Below are 11,082 nucleotides of genomic sequence, written 5' to 3'. Positions count from 1 at the left end.
TTTTGTGTGTTTGAAGCAGGCAAGGATAAAAGATAATATTACACTTAATGTAGCCTTCATTTTGCATCCGCCATACCTGACTTCGGGGCTCCACCCATTCCTTTAAGCTGCATATCTGATTTCAATAGTCTCTGTAGTATGAGAATCTGACTGCCTTTTCAATACGGCTTTGAAACTCACACCAGTGTTTCAGGCAGTCTTGCTGCCCCTCCCTAAGCACTAAAATATCTAAGAGAATGATACATTGTTCTGGAATATTAGACAATGCTACTAAACTGACATGGGCCACGAAAGCCTTCAAACATTTATAGTTGCCAACTCACTTTTCAAAAGACTTCAGGGGGGAAAAAATGTAACTAGAAAACAATATTCATGGGAAAACTACATTCACTTCCTTCCTGAGATCCTCTCAAATAATAGGAAGTGATGAGGAGTCAATTGAGAATTTTCAGTTCTCTTGGGAAAAAAAATTAAACAACTCTCGAAGAAGCTCTTAAGATAGATGTATTCAAGAAACCATGCACATAAAAGTCTCTGGAAATCATCATAATATCTGAAAAAAATTACATTTGACCATATATGGAAACCTGTAGTTATTCTACTATATTTTATTTAACCAACAATAGCATTTACAATGAGCCAGACTTTTCTACATTCCTTTAAAGTAACTATTTTAATTCTCACAATACCCCAATGAGATAGATCTTATTATAGAGAAGGAAACTGAGGCACAGAAAGGTGAAATCACTGACCCAACTTTACATAAAAGTGGCAAGACCAGGATTCAAACCCACACAAACTGTCTCCAGACTCTCTGCTCTTAAGCATTATGCATTTTTTAAATTTTTATGAAACAACCAACCAATTAAATGAGAAGTAAAGCTACAAATGGTCTCTGCATGCAACTTTGGGAGTTTTAAATATTACCAACGTAGGCCCATTCTCTCTCTCACAGTGACAAGTTTATTTTTGTAAAGCCATCTGGAGCACACGATGCTCTGGTGGCCACCTGAAAAAGTGAGGAGTCGTTTGGCAACTGGTGAGATCATTCAAAATAATGTGCACACTTATCTAAGGGTGGGACCGAGATGTGCCGAAGAATAACAGCAGGCCTCTTTATCATTAGAGAGTAGAGTTAATAAGATCCTCTCCTGAGATATAAATACCCTCTAGAACAGTTTGGACTCTGTCAACTATGCCTTAGCATACATTGTTTTAATTAGACCAATACTTAGCTAAGAACAGTCTCAATTTTCATTGTGTGCTATGGAGGGAGAGAAGGAAATGTATAACCAAACTGACTTTCAACACTTCTAATTTTTTTTCCTCCTCATCTCTGAAAGATTCTTCCTGCTTGAGCCTCTGAAACCAAACCTGTCATTATGGAGAGCTTAAGAACCTCAGTTAACATGGCAGCTGGTGACTTGCACTAGTGTTTTGTAACCATCCCACTTGTGACTTGCACTAATGTTTTGTAACCAAGTCCTTATTTTTTGGAGCCTGAATCTCTGTTCTGGTATTCTGGTTCCTCTGAGACCAAGGCTATGCTCTGCTTTATTCAGTCTTGAGCACTAGGGACCTCTGTCAGATCTGAGGAGGCATAGAACACCTCTTGCCAGGCTCCTCCTGTGGGTTACAACATCCACCCAACCCCCTTGCTGTTGGTTTCCACTGTCTATTCAGGTTTTGTCCTCCCAGCACCTGACAATTCCCCAAGCAGCTGCCCCTCACAAGGAGGAACATGTCTGCTCCCTGGATCCTGGCCCCTCTGCATCGGGTCTGATAGGCCCCCATTGCCCATCAAACTCTCAGTGCTTGCTTTTACATTAGAATCACCTGGGAAGTTCTTTAGATATGCAGATGCTTGGGTTTCATCTAGATTACTTAAAGCATACTCTAGAGTTTGGTCCAGGATATTGGCATTTAAAAGAATTCTCTCTATAAGTCTCATAAGTATCCAAGGATGAAAGAACTATATCAATTTCTCTCCAATTTTAATGTGGGGATGTTGTTAAAATGTACTTGCTGATTCAGTAAGTGAGGGGTAGGGCCTGAGATTTTGCATTTCTGAATAAGATCCCAAGCGATGACTGTAATGTTGGTTCCACAGGCCACTCTTTAAGTAGCAGGGCTCAAGACCAGTGCTTCTCAAACTGTCATCAAGAATCACCTGGGGACTTGCTAGAGATGTAAAATTTCAGGACCCTCCTCAGACATACTAGGCCTAAAACTGGGGGTGGGACCCAGTAATCTCTGTTTTGACAGTTGGAGAACCACTGGCGTAGATGGCACTGCCCAATAGAAATTAATGCAAACCACATATGTAATTTAAAATTTTCTAGTTGTCACATTTTAAAAAGTGAAACAAAACTGATAAAATTAACTTTAATAAAATATCTTATTTAATCTAATATATCTGAAATATTATCATTTTAGCATATATCAACATAAAAAATTAATGTGAGAGTGTGCATTCTTTTTTTTTTTTTGCATTCTATGTCTTCCAAGTCTCTCTCATGTGTATTTTACACTTATACGCCATCTCAGTTCTGACTAGCCACATGGTAAGTGTTCCATTGCCACATGGATCCACCATATTGGACAGGCAAGTTCTAGAATTATGACAGTGATAACAGCATTGGCTTTTATTGAAGGCTTGCTATGTATCAGGCGTTACTTAGTCAAGCACCTTATGTGCATTATTTGTATAAGCCCTACCACGACTCTGTGGATCGGTATTGTAATTATTCCCGTTGTATGCAGGGGAGGGCTTATGCCAAAAGCCCTGTTTACTGTTTCACCAATGTAATAAGCCCACTCTAAGATAAGCATTTCCCAATTATTTTAAATCAATTTCTTTGTAAAAACAAAAAAGAAAGATAATGAATATTAATAAAATCATTAACATTAGTACAATTGTTAAGACATCTATAGCTTATAAAAGGCATCATAGTTGGGGAAGTAGAAAAGTCCAAATTTAGTATCCTCTAACCTTTTAAAATATGCCTAAAGCCCAACAAGTACTCTTCTGTGACACGAAATCTGCTGAAAGGTTCTTATTGAGAGGCTACTTGGACAATAGGGATCCTTTGGGAACGAAGGAGACTCTAGTGAGTCACATGGCAGGGTAAGATTTATCTTGAATGGAAGCAGCTGGCGGGTCATCATCTGTTCATTCAAGTGCAGATTATGATACAAAATGACTCTAATAATTCAGTAATGCACCACACAACAAAGTTTAGGATCATGGACCGCATATACAGTGGAGGTCCCATAAGATTATAATGGAACTGAAACATTTCTATCACCTAGTGACCTCATAGCCATGGTAATGTTTAAGCTCAATGCATTACTCACAGGTGGTGATGCTGGTAAACAAATTTACTGTGCTGTTAAAAAAACGAAATTCAACTGAGTAAATTTGAAGCTCTAAGTGGCTTTATTAAGTGATTTGTGAATGAGGTAGCATCCATCTAGCAACGAAGGGTAGCACAAAATGGAGGGTTTGTATAGGAAGAAGGGTGGGGAAAGGGAACTATTAAAAAGAGAGAAGAAAGATTATTTTGGAGCCAGGACACCCTTTCTTTAGGGAAAGAGAAATGTGTCATTAGGGTTTCCTGAAGGGTTTTAGTCATGCAGATTGCATCTTCTTTCTATGGAGGAACGAAGAGTAGTGACCAGTTACCTTACTGGTCGATTATTGATTCCAGAAAATTTCAGACTGGTTGATTATGATTCCATTTCTGGGAGAGGTGGAAACTGCAATTAGATCAGGTATTAAATCTAAGTTTGGTGTCATAGGCTTTTTAGCATGAGTTATGTCATTTTGGTCCTGTGGGTTTATTTCTTAAACTGTAAAACAGTGTGCTACGTTACATAAGCAGCAGCCTCACACATCTCTTGCGTTTGCCGCCCCTCTTGATTGCATCATTTCCTCTTGTGCCTGATTTAATCTCGTGTTGCTTTGTACAATAACCTGCTGTACAGGTTTGTAGCCTGGGAGCAAACAGGCTAGGTGATTAGTAGGCTGTTCCATCTAGGTTTGTGTAAGTGCACTATATGATGTTCGCACAATGACAAAATGCCTAACAACACATTTCTTAGAACATATCCCCATATGATTGTAGTTAAATATGAGGCAATGAGCTTCTCTCAGTATTGAGGTAGAAAGCAGGCAGCTTGGAATTTAAAAATAATGATTGACTTAAGTCAAATAGTTCATCTTTATTAGTTTCCTCAACTTCCGTAGTTTCTCAAAGAAGGCCAACTTTTAAATGTATTTTCCCTTTCATTATAAACGACTATAAGGAGAAAAAAGTAAAAGCAATTTAAAATTTTCTGGGCTAGGCTTCCGTTTTTTGTCAGAATTGTCATTTATCATTTTGACCAAGTAATATGAATATTCTATTTTGAACTGACAGATATTTAAGACATATTAAAATGTAACCATTTAAAATAAATCAACAGAAAAATACATTATTCTACAGGTATGTTTTTTAAAACTCTGGTATATTTTAAAAATAAAGTTAATCTTATTTAAAATTTTAATTAGATATCTCAAACTTAAGTTGTAGTTTTTTTTAATTTAAATATTTGTGTAGTTTTAATATGTGAATTATGTTGAAGGAGTTCACGATTTTACCATACTACTTGAAATATAGGAATGACATTTTTTTTACATATTGTGCATATTCCTCAGTATTTTTTTAAATTTATTTGTCACTTATATTAAACATACAACATTATATTAGTTTCAGACATTTATATACCTTATGAAGTGATCACCCCCATAAATCTATACCCGTCTGACAACGTTGTTGACTATATTCCAGTGCTGTACTTTACATCTCCATGACTATTTTTATAACTGGCAGTTTGTACTTCTTAGTCCCTTTCACCTTATTTCACTTGAAATAATAGTCATCTCTCTTTTTTTTTTTACATATCATGCATAATCCTTAGTATTTTCCATAATCAGTTTCAGTGTCTTTCTTTAATTACAAGGGAAGAATTGGATTTGATCTGTCTCTTAACCAACCTTCATCATATTAATTGTAAAATATATCATGGTGGTTTATACTGCACTAAGATCAGAGGCGCTTCTTTCACCTCCTTTCACCTCTCAGCAGGACTCACTGACTGCTTAAGCATTCTCTTTGTTACGAAGTTTAAAGGATTCAGGGATTTCATCTGCTTACCATAAAGGCTTCTATAAAAATACTTAAGTGTTCCCTTGGTAGGAAGTAACTAGTTTTCCTTCTTAGGGGTGTAAAAGACATAAAGAAGCAATGGAAGCCAGGAGTTGGTCTGATGACGCATAGCATCTTCCTTCAGTCATAGTATAAAGAGATCTCATCTCCAATTGCTATGGTTTGAATAGTCTCATCATAAGAAGAAAGAAGCTGTAAAAGTTTGTAACAGATTTTGTCTTTATTCTTTACACTTGCTGAGTTCGTGTGCTGTAAACCACTGGAAGCAAGGAGTTTATTTTGCCCATTATTGTATTCTTGAAGTGCCTGGCATGTAATAGGCTCAGAAGTACTTGCCACAAATATTTGCTGAATGAATGAATACATGCATGAATGAAATGAATGGATGAATGAGTAAATACAACTTTTAGATCTTAATTTATAATTCTAGAAGTAAAATGAAAGCTCAGAGTTTGTTGGTGACCCAGTCTGTACTATTTCTTCATTGGCCTTTGGAGGGAGAAGCAGGGGATTGGTGTCTGCCTGCATCATGTCACTGAATGGTCCCCAGTCTCTGCCAACAGATAAGAAATGTCAACAGCTTAACCCAGTAGCTTTCAAAAATAGCATACTTGATGAAACTGGAAATTTGGGTGCATGCTAGAAATAAACCGTTTGCTTTCAGCCTTAAGAAGGATAGGCTGACAATAGATATTCCAATCAGAGATATCTAAAATATTTTTTAAGACCCATGTATAAGTGAGCAACGAAATATCAGATGAAGTGTCTTCCCTCTCAATAAGGTATATTTTCAATGAGTCAGGTAAATCATTTTGAAAACTTCAGGATTATGGCCAGGCACTCTGTTTCTTTAAGATTCCAGTCAAGTTTTCTTGTTTGTTTGTTTTCAATAGTGCTGGGCAGTTTTCCTCAAAATTTAAGCAACTATTTGAACAGTAAACCAAGTTGGTGTGGGTTTCCTGGTTTGTGCCCTCCCCGTCCCCGTAGGGGATGGGGGGGTGTGGCGATTCGGACACGATTTTTTCATCACTTTGCAGACAAGTCCGGCTGCTGTTAATGCTGAAAATAGCTCAAATGCTCTCAGAACAGTAGCACCACCCAGCAGCTGGGATTCTTTCCTCTCTTATTTGCCTTCTCTCTTGCCTTTTTTTTCCCTTTCAGACACTTGGATTGGACTTAATCTTAAATCTCTGGAGTTCAAGACCTTTTAAAAGGGGCTAAATAAACAATCTCTACATGTAAAGGCCACTGACTCCTACTTCCTCTGTTCAGAGCAACTGTTGAACCCTGCTGCCTGGAGGTAAGAGTTTTATTCTGGAATTATTTAATTGGTTTATGATATGTTTATGACTAATGCTTTTTAAATAACTTACTTATAATGAAAATAAGCAGAGGCTGCGAATGATCTTCAGGTAGATATGATGTCCCAGAATATGGCAGGGGCATCTGTACATTTTTTGTGGCTGTAATTTTAAACTTTGCTTGAAGCTCCCTGTCACGCTGACCTGTAGTACAGACCGGCCTTCGCCTGAGCTGCCCCAGAACCTTAATTACCCCTCTTTGCCAGGGCAGTGAGCAGCCCTTTGAGACGTCATAATTTTGTTGTTTAGACTACTTACTATTTCTAACTAATGAAGGGCATTTTTTTTAAAGGAAAAAGATGCAACCACCTGAGTAAAGAAAATCTATTAGTAATTGTTTTTTAAGGACCACGAGCGAGCTCTATTTTATTTTGTTCTTTCGTCACTGTTTGTTCATTGCTAGTGTGAAAGTAGAAGTTGTTTGTTTGTTTTACTTTTCTGTATGTTCCTAGCACAATTTGGAGACTCAGATCTGAGAATTCCTCACCTAGCCAAAAGTCTTTTGCTAGCAGGTTTCTCTAATGTGACAGCATTATATTTTGGATAGTTTACTGTGTCTCCCGTCCCCCCTCCTTACGCTTGAGCTTAACATTTTGCAAAGTACTTTGATCTGTGGACTTTAACTTCAAACACAACATTTACTTTGGTTGTGGGTATTGACTACGGTCAGTAAAAAGTCTTTTGTTGTTGTTGTTTAATGCTTTTAAATAATTTCCTTTAAATAATCTATTGGGCTTTGGTTTTCTCTCACTGATATGTCTTACGTTTTACTTGTGAAGGGATCCCTAATTGCAGGGAAAAGTTTCTTTTATGGCAAGGTTCTCTCATCAGATAGACTTTATGACAACTCTCTGCTCCCCAGCAAGCAGCAAATGACAATGCAAAGAATCTGATTCTGTCAACCTCCTCATTTGATTGCCCTGCTGACTCAAAATTACCACATGCCCTAGGGCCTAACTGTTGCCTTTTTAACAGGGACACTGAAATCCTTGGAATTTAAAAATTCTTGTTTCCAAAAAAAGTTTATTGATATCAGTGATGACGTGTCAAAAGAAAGCATGCATTTTAAACACACAGAGATCTTCTGGGTAACTTAAAAAGAAGAAGAAAAAAAATTAAAAAGAAAGAAAGAAAAGAAATTTAAAAAAGAAAAGGAAAAACTAGGAAAATAAAGAAAAAAAAAAGACCTCTGTAAGCCAGATATTTCTGATAGTAAAACTTCTGATGAATGAAGAATAAGGAATATTTTTTTTAAAAAAAGTATTTCCTAAAAGAGGCAATGTGGCACTCTCTAACCATTCAATTAACTTCTAAATGTTCTCTTTATTTTAAAGAAAATTCATGTGAATATTACATAAGTTTGTTACCTTTTTTTCTCCACCCCAGGCAGAGGGTATTTTCAAAGTGCTCAGCCAGATAGTGAGTTTGACGGTCCCTGGCAAACTGTCCCTGCCTGATCTGTTGAAGGTTAGGAGTAGAATGAGCCTAATCCTGTCAGGAGACCATTTAACTCCAAGTCAAGGACTCCTCAGAGCTGATGCAGTCCACTCTGGTATTCTGCACCTTGCTGAGAAGGAAAGAAGCAAGTGTCCACAGAACAAGATTTCAGAGGGGTGGAGCTAGGGAGAATGCTGTGAGAGAGGTTTCTCCGGATTAGATGCAATATGATCTCTAGAATTTGGACTATTCGTATCAGTCCAATTTTTATTTCCAAACACTGGACATTTAATTGCTACTTACCCCCACCCCTTCATTCTGCATTGTAGGGAGCATTTTAATCATCACATTTTTGTGATGGGTCAAAATTCGAAATTCTCCAATTATTTTGAGCATGGACTTCACTGCCTTTGGGGGTCTAGAATCTTCTCCTAATACTAGGAAACCCTGATCTGGCATTGCTGAGCGCAAGTATATTACTAAAGGTAATACAAGTTCATTTGCAGAATCCAGTGGCACCAGGATGAAATGGGTTTGGAGGATGATAGATGGCCGTTTCATTCTTGGGGAAGCTATTTTTTCCTGTTTTGTTGTTGTTGTTTTGTTTCTTTGTGTCTCTTCACCCCTTAATTTTACTCTGAAACTTTGGATTGTTTGAACGTGAAACTCCAGGTGAAACCTAGCCAAAGCCACTGAGTTTCACACAGGTTCCACATGAAAGAAGTATTTTACCCAGCGTCGCTCAAAACTTGGCCCATGTTTTGCCAGAAGTTTCATGAATGTCAGTGAGCCTGGATTTGAAACATAATCCAAAGCCAGGTGACTTCTAGTGACTCTGAGGCTTAATTGTATAAGTATAGAATCTGTCAAACAAGGACATCCCTTATTTTCACGTCTTCTGTAATTTCATTGTGTACACACATTTTTTCCAACAAACTCCCATTTGGTCTATGATACTTTAAAGCCAAGTTCAATCCTAATATAAACTTTTATAGTTGTGGTATTTAAGCACTGGCAACCAGAGTTTGCATTTTAAATTCCTACACAGTCTGAACCACAGTGGTGTGAACATGTTGGTATAATTCAGCTGAAGGAAGTCCCAGGAGAGTCATGGAATGTCTTTCTTTGCTTAAATATACCTCTGTGCTCATGAGGAACAAACAGTAACATTTTGTCCTGGTCTAGCCACTTGACAGTATGCTTTTTGTTCACTCTCCAAAGGTGGTGTCAAATATATTGGTGGAAAAATAATAAACTTCCAGATATTTTTTTTCGCCTGTTCAAGCGATACGCTCCTAGAGAACATTGTAAGCATTGAAAAGTTCGGTATTATTATTTGTAACGTAATGTAAATGAGAATAAAGACGTACTCAGCAGAGACAATTTCCTTCAGAAAAGTTTGGTGATTTGGAGCTGATGTGTGTGTTAATAGTCAGTAGGGCACGTTGTGAAGGTGTGTGTGTGTGTGTTCTGGGAAGGGGTAGTGGTAGGTGGAGAGGAAAGGGGATTCGTAAGCTTTGTACAGCAAATCTGTCACATCTAAAGCAAAGATAATCAAGCCCAGGATCTGAAAACATTTCTTTCTTTTGTTAATCATATAAATTTGTGTTGGCTGAATATTGAATTTTTTTGGTATTATTTTTCTTATTGAAGACACCACATTCTGATCATTAGGATTCCAGAAATGGCAAATAACTTCCAATGAAAATATGACAAATTGGGAGAGCTATGTACTTGTAGATAAAGTTGCATGAGCCAATCTTAGAAAGATCTACAGGGATCTTTAGCCATTGTTGATGCTAAGCAACCCAGGAAACTAGGATTTGATATGTCATTTTATTAGTTGAAGGATTTCTCAACTCATTTGAAGGATTTTTATAAAAATGAACTTATGGCTTCATTAATGATTTCATCAGACTAAATTTAGTAAGATTTATAGTTATTTATTATAAAATTAAATTGTCATCAAATTTCATTTTGAAAACTTTGTAGTCATATTTTCGTTTAAAAATATAGACTTTTTATTAAAGATAGAGTTTGTGTTTTAGCAGGTGATTTGCAAAATGACTGTAATTAATCCCATACTAAGTAAAGCATTTGAAAAGCTAATAATAAATAGCAAAACTTGTGGGTTCTATATGTAAGAGCTGCATTTGAACACTGACCTTACTATTCAGGGTAATATGTATCAGCATATCTGATTTTATCCCAAAACTAGTACAATGAGCCAGAGGAAAAGAAGATGCTCAAATGGAGGTGCTAGAGAAAATAAGAGACAACAATTCAGGACTATCCTACACGGAGATTCTCACTAAATACATCAAGATATAAGAAACTCAATATTTGGGAAACAATCATCTATAACAATACAGGAAAAGGGAAAGGGCACAATACCAGGCTGAAAACAAATACCAAATTTGTGCATGTGTAAATGTTTCTTTAAAACATTATAAGGCCCTCTCCTTTCAAGAAAGACCTCACTAGTCACTTAAGAATGCAAAAATCAGTCCCTTAGAAATCTTCTCCTGTGCTCAATTTATGGTCAGAAAAAGGGGTCTGTGTAATACTTATCCATTCCTCTAGGATATATTATTAAAAGTTAAATTTATATATGCATCATATTTGTTTTCAGAAAAAAGAAATTAGTATCAGTCTGATCAGACCATGATGACACAAAATAAAGTATCCCCCAATACACCTAAGAGAATCATTTACCTGAAGCAGATAAACAATCATTTCCAGGGAAGTCACTGTTCTCCGACTAAATTTTTATTTGTTATGTGGCTATTATAATCATCTCTGAAATAAGAAGTAGTACTTAAAATAATGCTTTAATAATTACAATACTCAAATACAACAATGATCTTAAAGCCTTCTTCTCGTACATATCCAAGATGGACTGTCAAAAAGATGCGGGCATTTCTTACAGGTTTAAATGCAGAGACTGTTAGGAGATGTCAGGTCTCCTTAATGCCACTCTCATGCTGAGCTTATCCTGGGGAATCATGGAGTAGGAGACCCCAGTGACCCTCTAATCATTCTTATCTCCATGGGGAAGTCAGCCAACTGGGTTT

Source organism: Pteropus medius, unplaced genomic scaffold, assembly GCF_902729225.1.
Source record: "Pteropus medius unplaced genomic scaffold, Ma_sr-lr_union100, whole genome shotgun sequence".
In the NCBI taxonomy this organism is placed as follows: domain Eukaryota; kingdom Metazoa; phylum Chordata; class Mammalia; order Chiroptera; family Pteropodidae; genus Pteropus; species Pteropus medius.
The sequence above is the reverse complement of the archived record's forward strand: the minus strand, read 5'-3'. Positions refer to the sequence as shown.